Source organism: Pleurodeles waltl, chromosome 10 (genome assembly GCF_031143425.1).
Source record: "Pleurodeles waltl isolate 20211129_DDA chromosome 10, aPleWal1.hap1.20221129, whole genome shotgun sequence".
Classification (NCBI taxonomy): Eukaryota; Metazoa; Chordata; class Amphibia; order Caudata; family Salamandridae; genus Pleurodeles; species Pleurodeles waltl.
This window is the reverse complement of record NC_090449.1, coordinates 597,023,940-597,048,858: the sequence shown is the minus strand read 5'-3', so window position 1 is coordinate 597,048,858 and position 24,919 is coordinate 597,023,940.

Below are 24,919 nucleotides of genomic sequence, written 5' to 3'. Positions count from 1 at the left end.
ATTTGTATTACTTAATTATAAATGTACGGCACTATCCATTTGAAAATAAATATACCTCCTTCTCTCTAATAACGTGTTCTAGTTTTTAATCAACAGCCACAGGTATTTTAGGTAGTAATTTCCATGGCAGTTGTTTGGCACTTCCTACTCCATACTTCATGTCTATTTAACTCCTTACCCTGATCCAACCTGCAGACAATAGGAATCAAACTAAAGGCGGCGGCTTATTAGTCTTATGATGAAAGCTATGACAGAGGATTTGTTAGCTATAATTTACAAAGAAAAACTGCTGTTTGACCACTACGATATATGCAGCGCTAGTTCATAGTCTAACTCCCTAATTTAGACCGAAGCTCCGGGTGATTCCTATGTGTTTTTAGCTCAATAAATTACAGTTTTACCATTTGGAAGTTAAAACATTTAATTTTCAGCTTGAGGTCGAGTATGTTTTTATTCGCATGTATGTAGGTAAAAAAGAAAGAGCAAGTCAACAAAACAACAAATCCACCTCCCATCAGAAATGCTCCCTCCCTGAGGCCCGCCCACTCTCCTACACTCTGCCGAAGGACTGAGCTAAAGTAAAGAGACAGTGAAATCGCTATCAGGACAAAAGCCCTGGAAGGTGAGTACAGATGGGCAGCATCTATGAGCTGTCATTAGTACAGGGGCGAATTAAGGAATAATGGGCCTGATTTATGAAAAGTTAGTGCCGCCTCTACATCATTTTTGGACGCAAGAGCGGCGCAAACTTAAAAAATTTAATGTAGATTTTCCTAGTAAGTTTATGAAAGAAAGTCTTAATTTTATTGAAGACACAGAGGTGAGTATTATGCTTTTCTTTTCTTGTTTAATTAAATAGCAGCTGTAGTCAAGACAAAACTACAACTCCCATGAGGCCAAAGAAAGTGGCCAATGGGAAGCAAGAAGTAGTCACAATGATGCACCAATCACTAACAGGTTGTCCCTAAAATACTTATCTTGACGGAGAACAGCCCTCTTTTCTTGTGCGAGCTTAAAAGGTAACAAACAAAGGAATAATGGAACAACATATGCATAATGCCATGAGCACCGACAAAAGTTCCTGAATAACAAACAACAGTCCAGAAATAGAACTTGGAAGGGTCCGAACATTCAGGGCCAGATGGTTGACTTGAAACACCATAGACGTGGTGGCTCCAGAAAAGGGACCATGAGTGAAGCAGCTCTTAGGAGGAAGTCTGTGGAGTCATTAAGATGCTGCTGGGAGGGAACAAAGACAAAAAATAAGAATTTGTAGAGGTGGGATAATACTCGCCTCTGTGTATTTAATAAAATTAAGACTTTCCTTCATAAGCTTACTAGAAAAATCTACATTTTATGACAAGACCGGAGGCTCCTATTATGCTATTTTAAAGTGAATCAATCACATTTAATGAATCACGTTGAACAGGTTTACAATAAAAGACTTTGAAAACATTATAATTAGACCAGTCAGCCGATCTGAGAATGTCCTCTAGACAGGAACCGGCCCAAAAAGCTTTGGAAGCCATAGCTCCCCTAGCAAAATGGGCCCCAAAGGCAGAAGTATCAATGCCCGCTAAAGCCATGATCCATTTGACCCAACAAGCTAAAGTAGGGGAGGAGACAGGTTTGAAAGGTTTTCTGTAAGAAATAAGGAGTTGAAATGCGGAGGAAGCTCTCAAATCGGCTGTCTGCTGTTCATACATTTTTAACAATGGCCCACACATAATTTGGGGTGGTCAGGAAAGTAAGGATAAAAAGCTGACAAAAGGTTAGTTTTTGTACGCCTGTGAACATTAAACAGAACACCTGTTGGGGTAAAATGACGAGCGATAACATCCAAAGCTCTAACATCAGAGAGACGTTTAAAAGAAACAAGGCATAGTAACATGGTAAGCTTGGCAGATTATTTTTTTAGAGGAAGCAAAGTATTCTCCGGCCAAGAAAAAACAAATTAAATACTAGGCTTAGTTAGGTTTAGGAGGTTTCTCCCTTTAAGAGACGACACATTAACGGGTGTTCTCCCACTGGTTTGCTGTTGATGTATGAGTGTGAAGAAGAAATGGTGGACCTGTACGAGTTAATAGTACGGTAAGTCTTACCTTTGCTGGCTTCCGCTGCCAGAAAATTAACTATGAAAGTTACATCTGCTGTAAGGGGATCAATGTGTTTTCCCACACACCAGCTATGCCGGAGAGACCAGGCTGATTTGTACACCTTTTTAGTTCCTGGAGCCCAGGAAAGTTCGATGAGGTTTGAAGCCTCTGCCGAAATAGAAGAGAAAGGCTGGGATTCCCTGATATTTTCCAGGCTGAAAGAGTTAGGAGATTGTCTAGGATGAGGTTGTGAGGAAGGCCGAGGGGACTGGAGAGTATATCTGGAAAGGAGGGAACAAGAAAGGGGGAGTCTACTGATAGTTCCAGAAGAGTGGGAAACCACACTTGAGATTGCCAAAAAGGAGCGATGAGGACCGACGTAGCTTGTTGACGTTGCACCTGAGCTAGCACTCGGGCTATCATGATGAAAGGAGGGAAGGTATATTTGAGGGAGCTTGGCCAATCTTGAGAAAAAGCATTGAAGGCTAGAGCTGAGGAATCTGGGCACCAACTGAAAAACTGAGGAAGTTGAGTGTTGAGACAAGAAGCGAAGAGATCTATGCGAAAAGGACCCCATTTGAGAAGGATTGTGTGGAAAACTTTGGGATGAAGCTTCCAGTCGCTTAAGTCTCGAAAATGGCGAGATTGCCAATCCGCTACTGAATTGAGATTGCCTGGTAAGTACTCTGCATGGACTGAAATTCAGTTTTGAAGACAAAAATCCCAAAACCCTTTTATAATTCTGATAAAGGTTTGGATTTTGTGCCTCTCAAATGGTTGATGTAACGAACCGCTGGTATATTGTCCATCCTGAGAAGGACTGGACAACAAACTCTGTCTCTTGTGAGGCTTTGGATCACAAAGAAACCAGCAAAAATCTCTAAACAATTGATGTGCAACCTTGACTCCTCTAGAGACCATGTGCCTGCAGTCGAGATTGGACCACACCGGGCTCCCCAACCCAGCAGACTTGCATCTGATTCTAATACAAGATCTGGGGCTGATGCAAAGATAGTTCTGCTGTTCCAAGCGTCTAAATGGTCTATCCACCATTGCAGTTCTGTTCAAGAGTCTTGATCTAGGGCGACAGAGTCCGTATAAGCCAACCCTTTTTGGAGATGACAAATCTTTAATCTTTGGAGAGATCGAAAATGTAGTGGTCCTGGAAAAATGGCCTGGATTGAAGAGGATAGAAGACCTACTATTCTTGCTAGCGATCTGATGGAAAGAAGAGAACTACGCAAAGTTTGAAGAATTTCTGACTTGATAGATTTCATCTTTGCTGATGGCAGAAGAAGAGTGGCTGAAACGGAATCCACTAGAAAACCTAAAAACTATGATAATGAAGCCGAGATCTGTGAAAAGAGAGTATCTAGATGAGCGTGAGAGAGAAGAGCCGAACGACTTTGGTTCATGAGGAGGATGTCGTCTAAGAAGATAATTAATCTGACTCCTCAAGCTCTGAGAAAGGCTACAACCAGTTTCATAAGTTTTGTGAAACACCAAGGGGCGGAAGACAGACCGAAAGGGAGAGAAGAAAAGTGATATGTTTGATTGAGCCATTGGAATTGTAAAAACGTTCTTGAAGCTGGGTGCATGGGAACTGTGAGATAGGCATCATGAAGGTTTAACCGAACCATCCAGTCGCCTTGGAGTAGAGAATCTCTGAGATGCAGGATGGTCTCCATTTTGAAGTGATGGTAAATTACAAATTGGTTGAAATGTTTGAGATTGATAATGGGACGCATCTTCTTGTTTTTCTTCTGAACCAGGAAGACTGAACTGACAAAACCCAAAGGGTCGAGGGGGCAAGGGACAATAGATTGTTTTTGGAGGAGAGAATGAACTTCTGCAGAAATCTAGTGTTTCATTTCCAACCAAAACTGGGGAGGATGAGAAAAGATTGATTGAAAAGGCTCTGAGTAAAAGCTCAATAGTGTACCCCTGAACGGTGTTTAAGACCCTAGGATCCGCTGTGAGTGACCGCCGCTTTGGGAGGAACAATGAAAGACGACCCCCTACCACAGGAAGGTGAAAAGTCTGACTTACAGGGCAGGGAAGAGAACCTGGAGCCTCTGCTGCCCTTGTTTCTGAAACCTCGATTCCTTTGGGGATGAAATTGAGGTCTGTACACTTGCTAGGAGTTGGAGTATGCACCACGGGAACCTTGGTTATTATATGTTCGGCCTGCAAAGTGGTTTCTGCCTCTACCGGCCCTGGCAAAAACCCAACTGGAGAACATTTTCTCCAGTGATTGTTGCGCCTTGTCTAATGATGCAAACATAGCAACATATTTGCTGAGTTCTTTGATAAATGAATCTCCAAAAAGGAAACCTTCCGCTTTGACCCCTGGATCTGAGGTTGCCAGACTGACGAGCTTGGGATCCAGCTTGAGCAAGAGCCCTTTCCTGCGTTCATGGGTCATAGCACAATTAGCGTTACCTAATGGGCATACAGCTCGTTGCACCCGTTATGACAGCTCTGCAGGATCCAAACTAGCATTTTCCAAATGGGCTGCTTCTGCCATATCAAAAATGCGGGTCAAGGGGCCCACAACATCTAATAATTTGTCCTGGCAAGTGGACCAGGCCTTATCAACTCCTTTACGTGGGTCTTTGCCACATTTGGAGAATAAAGTAATGAGGGAAGTGTCAATAACTGGAGTTGCTGAGATTTTTGAACGGGGGATGGACAAGGACATTCTGATTTTAGTTTCGCTCTGACTTGCTTGTCAATGGGGTGCGCAACCTGGAGGTCATATATTCAGCCACATGGTCCACGGGTAAACAATCAGTAGAGTGCGGATGCTGAATGTCATTGGGGTCGAACATGGGTTCCCCATCTGTATCTGTGATTTTGCATGACTTGGAAAGCTCGAGGTTATCTAGTTTGGCTTTTTTAGGAGGAGGAGGGGAGACAAAGGGGGTCATTCTCACCCCGGCGGTCTCGGACCGCCGGGACCAGGGTCGGCGGGAGCACCGCCGACAGACCGGCGGTGCCCCGCAGGGCATTCTGACCGCGGCGCTTTGGCCGCGGTCAGTGCAGGAAAACCGGCGGTCTCCCGCCGGTTTTCTGCTGCCTGTCAGAATCCTCCAAAGGCGGCGCAGCATGCTGCGCCGCCTTGGGGATTCTGACACCCCCTACCGCCATCCTGTACCTGGCGGTTCGCCCGCCAGGAACAGGATGGCGGTAGGGGGTGTCGCGGGGCCCCTGGGGGCCCCTGCAGTGCCCATGCCAATGGCATGGGCACTGCAGGGGCCCCCGTAAGAGGGCCCCGCTTGAATTTCACTGTCTGCATAGCAGACAGTGAAATACGCTACGGGTGCAGTAGCACCCGTCGCACCTTCCCACTCCGCCGGCTCGATTACGAGCCGGCTTCATGGTGGGAAGGTCGTTTTCCCCTGGGCTGGCAGGCGGCCTTTTGAAGGCCGCCCGCCAGCCCAGGGGAAAACTCAAAATACCCGCTGCGGTCTTCCGACCGCGGTACGGTATTTTGGCGGCTCCCGCCGGGCGCGCGGTGACCGCGCCCGGCGGGAGTCAGAATGACCCCCAAAGTCTCTATTATCAATTTCGGAAGTGTCCGAATCCGGGTCATTGCCATGCAATTCGTCGTCGTCAGTGTCCAAAAATTTTGACATTATTATAGGGGAAACATGTTTGGCTTTGGCTACGCATTTTTTAGATGATTTAGTCGAAACTAACCCCTCACTTCAGGGAGGCCTTTGAGGAACCACGTCCTCTGTCTTGTGTGAGGAACCCTCACCTCTCAACAGCATCGTTTTAGTATTCTCGGAAGCACAAGGACGCGTTCTGCTATCCCCCGCAGATTGGGCCAAAATCGTCTTGGGCACTAATTTTACCACAGAGTTTTCAAGAGTTTTTGACAATTTGTCTAAAGAAGCAGAGACTGCTTGCTCAACTGAGGTTTGAATGAAATCATTTACATTTTCCTTAATAATCTCCTCCTCCTCAATGGCAGTGTGAGGACTAGGGAAGCTGTGCATTGTATTAAAGTTGTAAGCTGAGGGAAGTAAAGGGACAAAAAATGGTGAGGAAAGGGTTAATTTTCCTTCACCAGAGTCAGTGTAAAAAAAAGCTCTGCCTAGGGGCGGAGAAACCATGAAGGGATGAAGGCTGGGAGTGGCACTGGAAAGAAGAGCTGTCGGAAGGCCCGACATGAAGTAATGGGGGAAATTGGTAGGGAAAAGGAAAAAACGCTTATCTGGACATATATTGTTGAGCGGAGTAAGGATTTGCCATTTATTCGCCGCTACTGCTGAGAAGAAACGAACGAAATGCAGTTGGGGTGTGCGTGCCGCGAGGGAGATGTGCAGCTACAAGCCAACTGAGGGAACACAGAAGCGGGATACAGCTACGCGCAAGCCAGCACTCTAAACAAATACAGTTAGTGCCAAATAAGAAACAGGACAATATAACAAATGAAAATACTTATTTTGACTGCGAGCATCAAGAAAAGAGGGCTGTTCTCAGTCAAGATAAGTATTATAGGGACAACCTGTTAGTGATTGGTGCATCATTGTGACTACTTCTTGCTTCCCATTGGCCACTTTCTTTGGGTTCATGGGAAATGTAGTTTTGTCTTGACATAAAATTATATAATTATAATATAATTATGTATAATTATATTTTGTAAGTTTGCGCTGCTTTTGCTAACTTTTCATAAATCAGGCCCAATAGGCGTCTACTTTGGAGTCTTCTAGAATTTTCAGCACCCTAAGCTGCTTAGGGCAGGTCAATTCCTTGTAGTCCGATCCAAAGAAGTCCAACAGCTGCCGCCATTGTTTCGCAAACCACTTGACATCGCCCTTAGTTTCACCTAACAGTTTTTCCATGCTCAGGAGACACCATAGTCTTTTGATCAAATGTAGTTCTGTTGGAGGCATTGGCTGACCCCCCCAAAGCGATAGTATGGATTGCTTGGCAACAAGAAGCAAGTGGGAAATCAAACGTCCCTTCCTTTCACATAGGGGATATATCTCATCAGCAGGCTGCCTAAAATGGTAACCTAGGGACACCTAGCCAAGTCTGCCCATGTGATCTGCATGATAGTGGTGAGGGATGAGTCCCAAAACAGGCCTATGATCGGGCAGGATCCTAACAAGTGTAGCAACCTCGTCAGCAGGGTAAGTCCCCGCCTGCTTTAATTTTAGCTAAGCAAGTAGGTGTGTAGCACCACATGTATGGATTCTTGGCTTGTGTTTCTTTCCCCCCCCCTGTGAAGGGTAACGCCATGTGTGCGGATGAGTATTTCGTCCCATTGGGCTTCATGTTTCCTAGTAGCATTGCAAGAGAAGTTTGTTATTATGCACTTTGGTGCTTAGCACAGCATAGATCTTAGACGTAGCACGGGTGTCACCAGTGCAGTGGAGTAAATATTTGTCAAATGATGTGAGTGCTCAGGTATCACCATGCCAAATCCACGAGGAATGGAGCCAGTGTCTTAATCTGAGGTAGTGAACGCGCTCCACCTCCAAAAGACTATAGTCTAGCGTAAGCTGTTCAAAAGACTTGATGGAGACTCCCTCAAAAACATCCCATGATGTTTTCCAGGCTCCCTGTAGCCAGGCATTATAATGCCCTCTATCCAGGCCTGGAGAAAATAGTATGATCTACTTTTTCAGCTTCTCACCTGGTTCAGTGGATGAAAAGCGAAGGTGTGCTGCAGTGTAGTAATATGCTAGGATGGTGACGCATAATGCCCCCATCTGTGACTTGATGTCTAGAGACACGCTCGGCTCTCCCCTCCCAAAGGTATGTGAAACAGAATGACTGAAGCTCCGCAATATAATCTGTAGGGATCAAAAGAGTCAAGGTCTGAAAGATGTAAATGATCTTGAGGAGAATAGCCATCTTGATGGCTGACACCCAACCCAGAAGGGACAGTGTTTTGTGTTTCCAGCTGCCAATCTCGGCTTTCACCAAACTCTTCAGGAACTAAATGTTCATGACTCAGATTTGGGACAGACTGGAGCCCAGCGTCAGTTCCAAGTATTCAATTTGGACTCATCCCAGCGAAGGGGGAATGTCTCCTGAAGGCAGGCTCAGATGGGCGCCAGAGTAGAGAGATTGAGGATGTCCGATTTTGCCATGTTAATCTTAAATCCAGAGACTTTCTGAAAGGCCTCCAGCTTGGCAGTCAAGTGGGTTACTGACAATCTCTGGTCGATTAGTAAGACTAGTATATTTTCTGTAAACATAGTGAGATTGTGTCTTGCATGCCAGACCGAATTCCCTTGATGAGGGGGTTCATCCGAGTGTGTTGGGCTAAAGGCTCCAGTGTAAAGGCAAACAAAAGGGGCTGTGGGGGACATCCCTACTTGGTTCCCTTGGACATGGGGATCCAACAAAGCATCATATTATTCAGCCAGACGCAGGCTTTTGGGGAGTGACATCCTGCCAGAAGTCAACTAACAAAAGAGTCTCCAAACCCCAATTTCTGCAGCACTTTGGACATAAAAATCTAGTCTACCCTACAGAATGCTTTTTCTGCATCCAGGGAGAGCAGGAGGGAATGGTCACATCTTGTTGGTCCAATTTCTATTAGGTGAAGCACTGTTTTAGCCGCATGCTGAGCTGGTATAAAGCCCAATTGATTTGGGTGCAATAGGTCCCCCATCAAGTCCTGGAGTCACAGGGCAGACATTTTTGTGAGGATTTTAGCATTAATATTGAGAAAAAATAAAGGGTGATAGGAGTTGCTCTCTCGGGGGTCCTTACCAGGTTTTAGAATCAGAGAAATAGCAGATTCAGACATGGAAGGCATCACCTGGCCTACTTGTGCCATTTCCTGGTAGACTTTGTGTAGGAGAGGGAGGCGAGGGAACGGGAAGCATTTGTAAAAGGCTGCAGTGAAGCCGTTGAGCCCTTGTGCCAATGAGGAAAACAATTTTGCTATGGCTAACAATATTTCGCCCTTTGCTATAGGATGCTCAAGCCATTCCCTGTTGGAAGTGCTAAGTTTGGAAAAATCAACTCCCGCTAGATAGGAGGGCCAAAACTGTGGGTAGGTGTACTCCTTCATGTAAAAGGTTGAATAGAAGGCCCAGAACCATTCAGCCTTATCGGGTCCCGATAGGAATACCCACCCGTCCTGGTCCTTGACTTCAGGGATATTGTTGAAGGCCTGTTTAGCTCTGAGCAGGGTGGCTAACAGTTTCCCAGACTTCTTCATGAAGGCATAGTGTTAGACTTGGCATCCTTGGCATGGTCTCCCCTAACTTTTTGCCTCTGCTTCACAGGTTGTTGATGTGTGCTGGACTCTGTTTTTGCTGTTTTTGATACTTATGACACTTTACCACTGCTAACCAGTGCTAAAGTGCAAGTGTTCCTATGTAAAACGTATGTGTAAATTGGCTTATTCATGATTGGCGTATTTGATTTACTAGTAAGTCCCTAGTAAAGTGCACTAGAGGTGCCCAGGGTCTGTAAATCAAATGCTACTAGTGGGCATGCAGCACTGGTTGTGCCACCCACATTAGTAGTCCTGTAAACATGGCTCAGACCTGCTACGCAGTGTCTTTGTGTGCAGTTTTAAACTGCCTATTCGACTTGGCAAGTGTACCCACTTGCCAGGCCAAACCTTCCCTTTTCATACATGTAAGGCACCCCTAAGGTAGGCCCTAGGTAGCCCCATGGGCAGGGTAGAGTGTATGTTAAAGGCGGGCATGTACTGATGTGTGTTACTTGTCCTAACAGTGAAATAATGCTAAATTCAGTCTTCACTGTTGCAAGGCCTATCTCTCTCAATGGTTAACATGGGAGCTGTCTTTAAATAACTTTAAAGTGCAGATTCCCTTTGAGAGCAGATAGAAATTTGGAGTTTGGGGTCTCTAAACTCACAATTTAAAAATACATCTTTTAGTGAATTTGGTTTTTAGATTGTTAGTTTGAAAATACAACTTTTAGAAAGTAGGCATTTTCTTACTTAAACCATTCTGTGACTCTGCCTGTTAGTGGATTCCTTGTCTGGGTCAGTTTGACAGTTGGGCTGTTTGTGAATCCCCTCTAGACAGTGAGACAAGGGGAGCTGGGGTGTAGCCTGCACATCCTGATGAGCCATCTGTGCTAGAGTGGAGGGAAGAGTGGTCACCTACACCTAAATGGGCTGTCCCTGCCCTCTCACAATGCAGTCTCCAACACCTGGTGTGTGTCTGGGGCCCTAGCCTGGGCAAGGCAGGATCTGGTGAACAACAGAGACTTCCCTTTGAAGTATGCCTACTTCAAAGGCAGAAAGGGGCATAGGTATTGGACCCCAAACCCTTGAAAATTAGATCACTTCTGGAACAAAGAGGAACCTCTGCCAAGGAGAAGAGCTGAAGAGCTGAGGAGGAGTGCTACCCCTGCCTGTGACTGTGCTTTGTTGGGCCACCCTGCAGTTGCTGCTTCTGCCTGTGAAAGGGGACAAAGACTGGACTTTGAGGTATATTTCTGCTTGTGGGGGATGTCCAAGGGCTTGAAATGAGCTTGCCTCTTGTTTTGAAGTCTCAGGGCCATCAAAGACTTCCTCAGCTAATATCTGGACTCTCTGCTGAGACTTCTGCCAGCCAAGTGGTGTCCTATCCAGTCCCTGGGCCCTTGAAAGGTGAAGTTGGCAGACCAATAGCTGAAAATCCACGCACAGAATGCCATGTGGGGACATTTTCGACGCATCATCTGCTATCAGCAGCTGATAAACGACGCGCCGCCGGCCTCGCGGATAAAATTGACACTCCACCTTCATTGCTGCTGGAAGATCGATGCATTGCGGCTGGATAAACGATGCACAACACCCGCTTGCGGCTGCTGATAACTACGCAACCCCCATGCAGTATGGTTTTCTAACACCATGCGACCAGATTTTCTATGCATCGTCCCTGGGTGTCAAAGTCATCCCAATTCTGTGCGGATTCAAGGTGCCCCATCCAGAAATTGACGCATCACTCTCTTGCAAGGGAGAAAAACATTGCATCTCCTACCTGACCAGAGAAGAAACGACCCGCGGCCTTCTTTGCAAGGAAGGAATCAATGCATCACTGCCTTTTCTGATGCACGCTCGCCGTGTGGCTTTATTTTTGACGCTAACCAGGTACTTTGTGCAAAATCATCGTTTACATTGTTTTTTATGGGGTAAGACTCTAATTATTTTGAAAATTCATATCTTAACTTGTGTATGTTGGATTTTTCTTGTTTTGGTCTTGTTTGATTTAGATACATATTACCTATTTTTCTAAACTGGTGTGGTGTCCATTTTGTACAGTACAAATTAATAGCACTAATAACTGCACAAATTAAATAACATACATTTAGATTCAGCAAAGAAAAGACATCAACTGTTATTACATGTAGGGAACATCATAAGAGAATACCCTAACTAACGTCAGATTAAAATAGCATGTTTGTCCTTCATGCAAAACAATTTAGTCAACACAAATTGGAAAAACATCTAACAAGGGCTCTATCGAAATTAGCAGTTGGCACCTAGAAACAAAAGCAAATAGACATAACAATCAGTAACTTCGTCTAATACCTGTCCTCAATATGGTTCAGCAAGCTGTGACAGTCGTCGTCACTAGGACATCGGTTCTGTCAGCATGGCATCAGGATTCAGCCTGAAAGTTCAGAAAAAGCAAAGTCTTGTCAGGCACTTCGGAAAAGAAAAATAACTAAACGCTTAAGAAGAATGGGGAGAATGGCACATCTCCTCTTAAAGCAGTCTGGCTAAGTTAGATTTCCTAAAACTACTTCCCACGTCCTTGTTGGTCAAAGAATCGCATGTTTAAATTTAGTCCAATGAAAACTAAACCCCAAGTCTACAAGTTTCACTAGTACATGGTTCACATATTGATGATTGGCTCCTCTTCTCCCGTTCTCGTTATTTTGCTTGTCAGGTAATCAATATTGTTGCGGCTTTTACTCCAGTCAGTGCATCCATTGTCTTCTCCTGGGAAGGTCATTCTTACACACACTATATTATACAATGTATCTCTCGCTAGTGCATCATCTTCTAGCAAGCAGTTCTCATGAGAACAAACTTAAGCTACACGTACTTGGTCAGCACAGTGGAAAATCACAATTTAATTCTCTAAGCAGCCATTTTATAAGTCACCTAAGAAATGCAGCTTCACATGAAGCGTGCAACCAGGCCCAAGACCTCCCTAAGTTAAGGCCTATGATTAATAAAGCTAATAGATAATGCATAATCTCTAATATGCCATACTACTACATTATTCAAAGATAAGCTCAACATTATTAATTAATAAGCCATTAATATGTACACTTTTTGAACTTTGACAGCCACTCAGGTGGGCGCAACTTCAAATGCGTGCGTTATTTTTCTATATGTTAATTAATTTTCTATGCAAATTCAACACTCAGAGTACATGAATATTCATTAGTAAGATTCAGGGTTAACAATCCCTCCTCTGATGATTAAATGTGTCATCACACTAAACCTTTCCACACAAATTGTCTGCTTCAGCTAAAATTCAGTCATCTCTATCTCTTTTAGTCTTCGTTCCCTTTTTGAATTTTTCCTAAACACATTTTCCCTTTTCATTTCCTCCCTCCTCTGATCATTTTTAATTTTCTTCAATTTTATCATCCTACATAATTTACATATTCCCCATGTGCTCCAATTATGCAAATCACAATAATCAATATCCCTTGTATTATGTTTAATAGTATCCCTTTCCCAATGTTGCTGAGCCAATTTCCCACTGAAATAAATCAGTTTCCAACTTTCTCCCAAACACCTGGTTCTTTCAACTCTTTCAAATCAGCACTTTCATTAGTCAGATTAGTAAGTAAACTTCGAATTTCTTTACTATTATCGGTAATATACGAGCAAACTCGGCCATCTTTTGCTAAAAGAATGTCTAACGCAATGAGGTTCTGAAGAGTCATAGATCTTTCCGCAGCCAATTCTGCATCTATTAGAATCATGGCTCCTGAAAAATGTGTCAACATGTTATCCACAATAGTGGACAACTTTCAAATCTTTAAAGAATTCTGAACTCCTACTGAAGGAATCATTGCTCCAAATATATCTACCACTATACTAGAAGGAGACACTCCCTTTTGTTTGGTATGATGTAACTCAGTCATTTGCGGCAATCTTTTCAGGTCATCAAGTTGGAATACCTTTTAGAAAACGACTCCCAAATAACATGTGCCATACCATCCTCTTGGAAGACGGTAATATGCATTAAGTCCACAAAAGTAATATATACCAGGAATCGCTGGATCCTGTCCATTCAACAAAAATGGCCATTTACTCTGGAATAAGAGCACAAAGAGAGTGTCAGTGCTAGATTTAGGTCTATATACACAAAGCTTTCCTACGTGTTGTGCATCTAAAGCTAATTTCCCTTATGTCTTTATTGCACTATAAGTATAATCATTTCTAAAAGTCCTTTTCTCTAAGCCCTTTTCTAACTTCTCCTTTAATGCTTTTCTCCTGTCATCTGTATGATCTAAGAAGCACTTTTCTAGTGGTGTAAGCAAGCATGTCAGATTGTTTCTGTGTGCATATGCCGTGCCAAAAGTTAATGTAGGCTCAAAGAAACCTCTCACTAATACTATGTCATTGCCCTTAGCTACTCTACTCAGATATTTAATTAAAGGGACAAATGAAAATACTAAATCGTGCTTAGAATAGAAATACTGGATGTACTTCTTGTTATAGAATCTTGTTAGTAACAGACTACAACTTATCCCATAAGTAAGAGGCAAACTTTGATAAGTAACTCCTTCTTCAAGTTATAAAGGAATCTGCGTACACACATAACAATTTCTCACATCCATCGTCTCAACATATTCACTCAATAAGTGATAGAAGACATTTGAAGAAAGCTCCCCTTGTGCATTGTCTATTTGCAGATATTTCTCATCTAACCTAAACTTCTCTATCTCTTTTAATACAATAGTTGTCTCTAAGGCTGAAGTATAGTTGGCTTTACTCTTGTCAAGAACGGTCATACCCACAATCAATATCACGCACAATATCACACACACAATTGCCAAACCAATACTCATGTATTCACAGTACCTGTTTTTCCTACCCCTGCTGACTAATGTTATTCATGATCTGTAAAGAATCGGAAAGTAGAAGAGGAAATCTGGTAACTATGCAGCAAAAATCAAAAACAAAAATCTTCAATCTTCTTTCAGCAGTTATTTACAGCTTTCAGTCTCACTTCCAGGATTCTTTGTCAAACATCGGTTAAGCAGCTAGTCAAATCAGGTTATATTGTCAAATCAGGTTTCAAAAAGTATTTTCCAGTTACTTTCAACAGTCTCTCCTTCGTTGCACTTTTCTCAATTTGTTTCAACAGTTCAGTTCATTAGCTTCCTTCAAGTGCCAAAATATTGACCTGGAATGTCTCGAAAAACACAAAAAGAGAGAAACTCTTTTTGCTATTCACTTGTTGTTGCATACACCCATTCAGGACCTGCGTACCTTCGACTTGCTATTCTCTCTGTTAGTGCGTCAGACCTTATTCAGTAAACTTACAAGGGAGAAGCGAATAGGTCGATGGACCTTTTGACTGCGCTTCGAGTAGATCCCACCATGAACCCCGTACCAATTCAAATCAATAACCATCAAAATCACTGACATCAATAATCAATAGGAGTCAGTAATTTCCACACACCATGACCTTGCAGCCATGAATAACCACAACTTTATGTAAAAGTTAGAATGTATATTTCCCTATATTAACAATGCTAAAGTCACATAACTTAGTCTCAATATCAAATGATAAACATACAGAAATTATACTGGCTGCTACACATCCTAAGGTTACAGTACAAATTAATAGCACGAATAACTGCGCAAACGAAATAACATACATTTAGATTCATCAAAAAAAAGACATCAAGGGGGTCATTACAACATTGGCGGTAAAAGCCGCTTACCGCCGTGCCGAAGACCGCCAATACACCGCCGCGGAATTCCGCTACAGCTATTATGACCCACATCTCGGAATCCGCCGAAATTCAGTCACCCACACAAGTCCGCCACACCAAAGGTCAGTGTTAAACTGGCGAAAACAAAACCTCCACCTCCACGCCAACAGAAACACACCCATGCATTTACGACCAACGTATCCACGCAGCGGTCTTTCAACCGCGGTATTCCATTGGCGGTACACACCTCCGCGCTCAAAATACACACACATCTCCAAAACACCACCACATTGGACAATTCCAAATACACACACCTGATACACATACAAACACCACTCCCACACACCCAACACAATATAAAACACACACCCACATCACCCAAAAACCCCTACGACCAAAAATTAGTCATGAAGGCGAGAGAGAGATAGCACAGAATAGACAATCCCACCACACAGAGGCACACAACACCATCACCCACACAACATCCACGCACAAAACACCACACACCACTACACATCACCACACACATCAACACTCACACCGCCCCACACATCACACACACCACCCCATGTCACGCCAAAGACACCCCCGCTTTTCCGAGGAGGAGCTCCGGGTCATGGTGGAGGAAATCGTACGGGTAGAGCCACAGCTATTTGGCTCACAGGTGCAGCACACATCCATAGCCAGGAAGATGGAGCTATGGCGCAGAATAGTCGACAGGGTCAACGCTGTGGGACAGCATCCAAGAAATCGGGAGGACATCAGGAAGAGGTGGAACGACCTACGGGGTAAGGTGCGTTCAGCGGTCTCTAGGCACAACATCGCGACTCAGCGGACTGGCGGCGGACCCCCACCTCCTCCCCCACAACTAACAACATGGGAGGAGCAAGTCTTGACCATCATGCATCCTGAGGGCCTCGGAGGAGTCGGTGGAGGAATGGACACTGGTAAGTCAAATCTTAACTATCAGATCCCCCACCCTACCTGCATGCTATCACACACCCCTACCCTCACCCCCTCCCCTATCACTCCAGCTCCTCACTAATGTACTCATAACACAAACCACACATCCCAACACCAAGCCCTGCATGACACAACTAAGCATGGTCACCCATCACTAAAGCATGCTCACTGCACATACCCATAACAACCCCCTAACCATCATGACACAAGCCCCCACACACGAATGCTTGCACTGGGGTACACGCACACCCACCCATTGCACACCATGACACACACACATGCAATAATTATGCTCTTATGCCCCTGCAGGATCACGAAGGACCGTCACCACACCGGAGGGTCCAGACATCTCCACTCCACCCAAAGAAGAGGCCCACAGTGACGACAGCAGCTCTGCCCTACTGGATCCAGATGACCAGCCCGGACCATCGTGGGCCTCAGGACAGTCGGTTCCCCTTGCACAGGCACAGCCCAACACTGACCTTCCACCCTCTGGTAACACCAGCACAGCACCCACCCAGCGGGCCCAAACCTCCGTACCCAGGACAGGTCAATCAGCTGTGTGTCCACCACTACAGGGAACCCAGGATAACCCACCACCCCAACAACAACAGGGACCTGGGGGCAGTGGTAGTGGGCACACGTTCCAGGGGACGGAGGCACAGGAACACACGGGAACTGGGAGGGCCGCTGTGCGACAGGGGCGGACAGGCCAAGGGAACCCACTCTCCACGAGGCCCTCTCCTCCATCATGGGAGCATACCACCACTCCCAGGAGACGATGGCGACGGTCCTGGTCAAGTTTCAGGAGACCCAGCGCCTGCAGGAGGAACAGTATTTGGGGTTCAGGGAGGAGCTCAGGACCATCAGCTCCGCCTTGGGCACCATCGTAGGGGTGCTGAAGGACATACAGCAGACCATGAGGGACACCGTGGCACTCCAATGGGCCCCTGACACTAGCCAGGACGATGAACTGCCCACCACCTCCGCCGGCACTAGTGGACAGGACGCCCCGCCACCGGACCACCACACCAGCACCCCACCCCCTGCAAACGGACAACCACCACCCAAGCGGTCCCTGAGATCCAGGAACAGGACAGAGCAAGATGGCAAGGCCCCCGCCAGGAAATTAGACCACCCTGATTGTCACCCCACTGTCCCACTTTGTTACCCTGTCCATACTTAAACTGCCCCAGCTCCACTTCCTATGCCCATGTGTGCAGTGCACCTGTGAGACTAATAGACTGGACTCTGCCATGGACATTCCTCCACCATCACCCATAACCATTTTACAACCCCCCTCCATTTTTGTGCACTTAAATAAACACCCTTGAACCACAAAACTATGTTGAGTCAGTCTATGATTTGGTAAAATGTATTATCAATGACAGTGTCAAAATGCATTTCTAGTTGTAAAGGCAACATACCTATGTCACACATCACAAGTCCCTGAAGGATGCATGCAGATGACACACATTGGTAAGCACACCTGTGAAACCGTAATGTAAAGGAACAACTCAGTTACCAAATAATGCAATGAAATTACACACAGGATAGAGGAAGACGTGTGAGAGTGAATGTAATGGTAAAAATGAAAATGTTCTCACCTGTGTGTCACGTGAAATATTGATGTATGACTGACTCCCTGTTGTCGTTGTCTTCTTCCTCAGCTTCCTCCTCATCACTGTCCACAGGCTCCACAGGCTCCACAGGTGCCATAACACAGTCATCTGGACCATCCTCCTGCAGAAAAGGCACCTGGCGTCGCAAAGCAAGATTGTGAAGCATCGAGCAGGCGATGATGATCTGGCACACCTTCTTCGGTGAGTAGAATAGGGAACCACCTGTCATAAGGAGGCACCTGAACCTGGCCTTCAGGAGGACGAAGGTGCGTTCGATCACCCTCCTAGTCCGCCCATGGGCCTCATTGTAGCGTTCCTCTGCCCTGGTCCTGGGATTCCTCACTGGGGTCAATAGCCAGGACAGGTTGGGGTAACCAGAGTCCCCTAATAGCCACACACGGTGCCTCTGGAGTTGACCCATCATATCAGGGATGCTGCTATTCTGCAGGATGCAGGCGTCATGCACTGAGCCAGGGAACATAGCATTAACCTGGGAGATGTACTGGTCTGCCAAACATACCATCTGTACATTCATGGAATGATAACTCTTCCGGTTCCTGTACACCTGTTCACTCCTGTGGGGGGGGGGACCAGAGCTACATGGGTCCTATCAATAGCACCTATGATGTTGGGGATATGTCCAAGGGCATAGAAGTCACCTTTCACTGTAGCCAAATCTTCCCCCTCAGGGAAAATGATGTATCTCCATACGTGTTTCAGCAGGGCAGACAACACTCTGGACAGCACGTTGGAAAACATGGGCTGGGACATCCCTGATGCCATGGCCACTGTTGTCTGAAAAGATCCACTTGCAAGGAAATGGAGCACTGACAGCACCTGCACGTCTTGGGGGATTCCAGTGGGATGGCGGATTGGTGACATCAGGTCTGGCTCCAACTGGGTACATAGTTCCTGGATAGTGGCACGGTCAAACCTGTAGGTGACGATTAAATGTCGCTCCTCCATTGTCAACAGGTCCACCAGCGGTCGGTACACCGGAGGATTCCGCCATCTTCTCAATTGTCCCAAATGACGGTGCCTAGGAAGGACAACAGCGACCACAGACTCAACTTTTTTCCAGGTATGTACCCACAGTTACACAGAACACGACACCAAACACAAAACCCTTCCTCTATGTGTGTTGAGTATAGGCCTAGCTATGTGTGACGCAGAAGTAAATGAAGCCATGTGGGCCCCTGAAATGGCGGCTGCCTCACCTCTAAACTGGGACAATGGGATTGTGGGGTAACTGCTTTGGCGTTGCACACTGTCGCGGTAGGCGGTCGTAGACCGCGGCGCAATGCTGCATTGGTTAACATTGGACCCTATGGACGTCACCGCCATTTTCTATTAGTTCAATATCTAGATACCTGATCTTCGACAGGAGAGGACCTACACTGCAAGTGCTGCTGTGACCTCGGTCTGGAAGCGACGATGGCTGCTGCGTCTGGGGAAAGGGCCCCTGCCTTCACTGCTCAGGAGTTGGAGAAACTAGTAGACGGGGTCCTCCCCCCAGTACACGCTACACTACGGTCCTCCAGACCAACAGGTTAGTACACAGGTAGCACGTTGTATGGGCTCGGCCTGGGTGGAGAGGGCTGGTTGTAAGAGGGAAGGGGGCAGAGTTCAGGGAGCATTAATGCATGTGAATGAATGTGCCACATGGCTAGGGTAGGGAGGGGGGACAATCACATCGACGGTGCAGTTGGTAATGACTCCTCTACTTCCCTTGTGCATGTCATGTAGGTCAGCGCCCACCAGAAGAAGGACATTTGGGGTGCCATCGCCAAGGAAGTCCGGACCATGGGGGTCCACCAGAGACGGGGCACCCACTGCCGGAAAAGATGGGTGGACATTCGCCGCTGGAGCAAGAAGACGGCGGAGGCTCAGCTGGGGATGGCCTCCCAACGTGGGAGGGGTGCCAGTCGCACCATGATCCCCCTGATGTTCCGGATCCTGGCAGTGGCCTACCCTGAGTTGGATGGGCGCTTGAGGGCATCACAGCAGACACAAGGGGGTGAGTACACTCTCATTCTGCGGACTTTGCGCGCAGTGGAGGGGTCTGGGTGGGGGAGGAGGCCTGTGGGTGTACCTAGGCCAGGCAGAAATACGTAGGCTAGGCCCCTCCGTAATGCAGGCCATGTGGCACTCTACCCCACCACAGTAGAGTGCCAAGTACAGGTATACACATGCCCCTGTGGCATCCATGTGTGCAGATGTCCATCATAACCATGTAGGCCAGATCCCAGGAATTGCATCTGTAGAGGCCAGGAGCACGGCGTAGTGCAGGGGGCTGCTGTGTCTGTATTGTCCGCCAACGGTAGCGGTATGCCATGCACTCAACCTGTCTTTCTTCTGTCTCCCCCCCCCCTCTTGTGCTCTCCCTGTTCTTTTGTGCATCAGCATCATCATGCGAAGGTACAGTGGCACCGGAGCACGAGGGAGCTGCATCCCACATGGCCATGGAGGGCCACACCACGGACTCAGAATGCACCAGTGGGACGGAGGGCGAGGGGAGCTTCACGTCGGCCACCGGATCACCAACCAGTGACACGGACTCGACCGCCGATGGGAGCTCCCTTGTGGTGGTGGCACCATCTGTGCGCCCCACTTCTACAGGTACAGCTGCCACCTCCCCTACAAGCACCGCCCTCCCAGCAGCCCCTCAGCGTTCACCCCGGGCCCGCTCACCCAGGAGGGTGGGCATCACCTTCACCCCTGGCACCTCAGGCCCTGCCCCTGTCACCCCTGCTGCCCTCAGTGAGGAGGCCATTGACCTCCTCAGGTCACTCACTGTTGGGCAGTCTACCATTGTGAATGCCATCCAGGGTGTAGAAAGGGAGTTGCAACACGGTAATGCATTCCTGGAGGGCATTCATTCTGGTCAGGCTGTCCTTCAACGAACCCTGCAATCTCTGGCCTCAGCACTGATGGCAGCCATTGTCCTTGTGTCTAGCCTCCCCCCTCCAACCTCCTCCACCCAGACCCAATCTCCTGTACCCCAGCCTATACCAAGCACACCATCAGACCAGAATGCACACACCTCAGCACACAAAAGTAGCTCAGGCAAACATAGGCACCACACAACCCACAGGCACCCACGCAAACATCACACACATGCAGACACAGCAACATCCACTGCCTCCACTGTGTCCCCCTCCTCATCGTCCCTCTCCTCCCTCCCAGTGTCGTCTACACTCTCACCTGCATGCACTACATCTACAGGCACCAAGACTCACACCAGAACACCCAGCACCACACCCCGCTCACCTGCACTCACCACCTCCACTCCCATTTACACGTCCCCTGTGTCCTCTCCCAGTGTGACTGTGACGCCCCCTCTCAAAGTACACAAATGCGGGCACCCACACACCCAACATCCATCCACCTCACGACAGCCTCCAGTACCTGCACCTGCACCCAAAACACCTAAAGTGACACCTCCTACAACCACCTCCTCTTCCTCCACTCCCAGACCCCCTCCAACTACCCATCCCAGTGTTCGTCAGAAACTGTCCCTCTGCAAAGTTGACTTTTTTGCCCCCACCCGCCCCCTCCAATTCATCAGTCCCGTCGTAGCGCCTCAGCCAAAAAGCCTCCAGTACCAGTGGTCGCTGTTCGAGGTGTGTGCAGTGCACCGGCCACCAGGGCAGGCAGTGTGACACGGAGCCAAGGCACTGCCAGTCCACCCCTGTAAAGGCTCTGAAGTTGGAAAGTGGCCGACGGGACCGTGTGAAGACTCCTGGAGGCAAAACAACTCACAGGGGTCCCAGGGGGATTGCAGAGTCAGCTGTGACTCCTCCAAAGGTGGTGAAGGGCCAGAACAAGTCTGCACAGCCTGGTGTGAGCATCACGGCGGAGAAGGGCGGCATCCTTCCCGGCGGCCGGGACGCCACCGCCAGCACCGTCGTCACTGGTCCGGAGACCACCGCCAGAGTCATTGCCCAGGAGGGCCCAAGTATCGTCACTGGTCAGGAGACCACTGCCAGAGTCAGTGCCCAGGAGGGCCCAAGTATCATCACTGGTCAGGAGACCACCGCTGGAGTCATTGCCCAGGAGGGCCCAAGTATCGTCACTGGTCAGGAGACCACCACCAGAGTCAGTGCCCCGGAGGGCCCAAGTATCGTCACTGGTCAGGAGACCACCACCAGAGTCATTGCCCAGGAGGGCCCCAGCAGCCACTGCCCCGCTGGGCAATGAGGGACCGTCATGCCACACACCAATGCCCAGTCCAGAGACTGCCAGGGCAAAGCACCGCTGAACAGTCCAGAGACCGCCAAGGCAAAGCACCGCTGAAGAGTCCAGAGACCGCCATGGCAAAGCACCGCTGAACAGTCCAGAGACCGCCATAGCAAAGCACCGCTGAACAGTCCAGAGACCGCCATGGCTAAGTACCGCTGAACAGTCCAGAGACCGCCATGGCAAAGCACAGCTGAAGAGTCCAGAGACCGCCATGGCAAAGCACCGCTGAAGAGTCCAGAGACCGCCATGGCAAAGCACCGCTGAAGAGTCCAGAGATCGCCATGGCAAAGCACTGCTGAACAGGGCATGCACCGCTGAAGAAGGAAAAGACCGCCACATCAAGCATCGTTATCCCATGTGCAGCTGGGACAGTGACGGGACAGGAACTGTCAAGGGGAGACTAATCCAGTCAGGGCACCAGTCCCCCTCCAGAACCAGTGGTGGCTGTTATCTACTTGAGAGACTGTGGCTTTGCACTCCTCAGGATGGTACAGTGGGCAACCCACCCACTGTAGAGACTTGAGAGCTGTGGCTTTGCACTCCCCAGGATGGTACAGTGGGCAAGCCACCCACTGTAGAGACTTGAGAGACTGTGGCTTTGCACTCCCCAGGATACATCAATGGGCATGGAGCCCCATCGTGGATCTGGCTTTGCACTCATCCGGCTGAGGTGCCCCCCCTTCCCTTCCCCCTGAGGTGCCTGTTGTATTTCTCTCTGATGCCCCGGCAGTGTTCTCTCCATTTATGGACAGGTATCTTGTGTGGGCCTCGCCCATGCATTTTTGGACTAGTGGTGCACGGACGTTGATATGTGCTTATCTGCACTACTTCTCGTAATGTATATACTTTTGAATGATTTTATAATATATCTGTATATATTTGAGACATGTATATTGAAACATTACAATGTTTGAACTGATTTTGTTTTGTCTTTGCATTCTTCCGGGGGGGTTGTGGGTTGTTACTGTGATGTTTGTGAATGCATTGGTGTGTGTGTTGTAATATGCGAGGGTGGGGGTGGGGGTGTTGCATGTGTGTCCCCGTGACTTTTGCCTCCCCCTCCCCTATGTCGTAGGTGCAGTACTCACCGTTGTCTTCGCCGGTGCCGGCGTTGCTCTTCGTAGATGAGTAGGAATACAAGGGCTGGTAGGATTTGTAATTCCGGATCCATGGAGTCCTCCTTCCTCGTGGGATGTGTTCAGGTGAGCGTTTTCCCATTGCAGAAACTGTTTCCGCCGTGTTTTTATCCACGGTGAATCCGCCCCAGAAAAGGTGGCGGATTGGCGGCTTGTGATACTATGGGCGGTACATTGTCTTCCGCCTGTCTGTTGGCGGTGACCGCCGCACTGCTTGTCTGTACCGCCGTGGCGGGCGGTGTGTTAAAGTGGCTGTCTTTGTTGGCGGTTTCCGCCATGGTCATGATTCCCTTTTTTTGTCCACCAGCCTGTTTGCGGTATTACCGCACCTTTAACACCGTCCGCCAGGGTCGTAATGACCCCCCAACTGTTATAACAGGTAGCAAACATCATCAGAGAATACCTTAACTAACGTCAGATTAGAATAGCATGTTTGTATGCAAAACAATTTAGTCAACACAAATTTGGAAAAACATCTAAATAGAGCTCTATAAAAATTAGCGGTTGGTACCTAGAAACAAAAGCAAATAGACATAACAATCAGTAACATCGTCTAATACCTGTCCTCAATATGGTTCAGCAAGCTGTGACAGTCTTCGTCAATAGGACATCGTTTCTGTCAGCATGGCATCAGGATTCAACCTTAAAGTTCAGAAAAAGCAAAGTCTTGTCAGGCAGTTCAGAAAAGAATAATAACAAAACACTCAAGAAGAATGGGGAGAATGGCGCATCTCCTCTTGGTGCAGTCTGGCTAAAACTACTTCCCACCTCCTTATTGGTCAAAGAATCATGGGCCAGATGTAGGAAAGGAATTGCAACTCGCAAACGGCAAAAACTACCGTTTGCGAGTTGCAAATCACATTTTCCTATGCAGAAATGCATTCTGCGAGTCGGACCGACTCGCAAAAAGCATTTCAGAATCGCAAATAGGAAGGGGTGTTCCCTTCCTATTTGCGATTCCTAGTGGTATGCAATACCATTTGCGACCGCATATGCGGTCGCAAATGGTGTTGCAGTTACCATCCACTTCAAGTGGATGGTAACCCACTCGCAAATTGGAAGGGGTCCCCATGGGACCCCTTCCAGTTTGTGACTGGACCCAAAAACATTTTTTCAGGGCAGGGAGTGGTCCAATGGACCACTCCCTGCCCTGAAAAAATACCGAAACTAAAGGTTTCGGTTTTTTTTTTTAAGTGCAGCTCGTTTTCCTTTAAGGAAAACGGGCTACACTTAAAAAAAAAAAAAACTGCTTTATTTAAAGCAGTCACGAACACGGAGGTCTGCTGACTACAGCAGGCCTCCATGTTTGCGAGTGCCCATAGTCGGTATGGGGCCGCAATTTGCGACCCACCTCATGAATATTCATGAGGTGGGTCATTGCGACCCCATACCGACTTGCAGACGGTGTCTGAGACACCGCTCTGCATAACATTTTGCGACTTGCAAACAGCGAGTCGCAATGACTCGCTATTTGCAAGTCGCAAAATGTTATTTTGCTACATCTGGCCCCATATGTTTACATTTAGTCCAATGAAAACGAAACCCCAAATCTACAAGATTCACATGTCGATGATTGGCTCCTCTTCTCCCGTTCTCGTCATTTCGCTCGTCAGGTACCAATATTGTTGCAGCTTATACTCCAGTCAGTGCATCCATTGTCTTCTCCTGTGCAGGTCATTCTTACACAAACTACATTATACAATGTATCTCTAGCTAGTACATCATCTTCTATCAAGCAGTTCTCAAGAGAACGAACTTCAGCTACAAGCACTTGGTCAGCACAGTGGAAAATCACAATTGAATTCTCTAAGCAGCCATGTTATAAGTCGCCTAAGAAATGAAGCTTGACATTAGGCCGTGCAGCCAGGCCCAAGACCTCACTAAGTTAAGGCCTATGATTAATAAAGCTAATACATAATGCATAACCCTTACTATGCCATACTACTGCATTAAT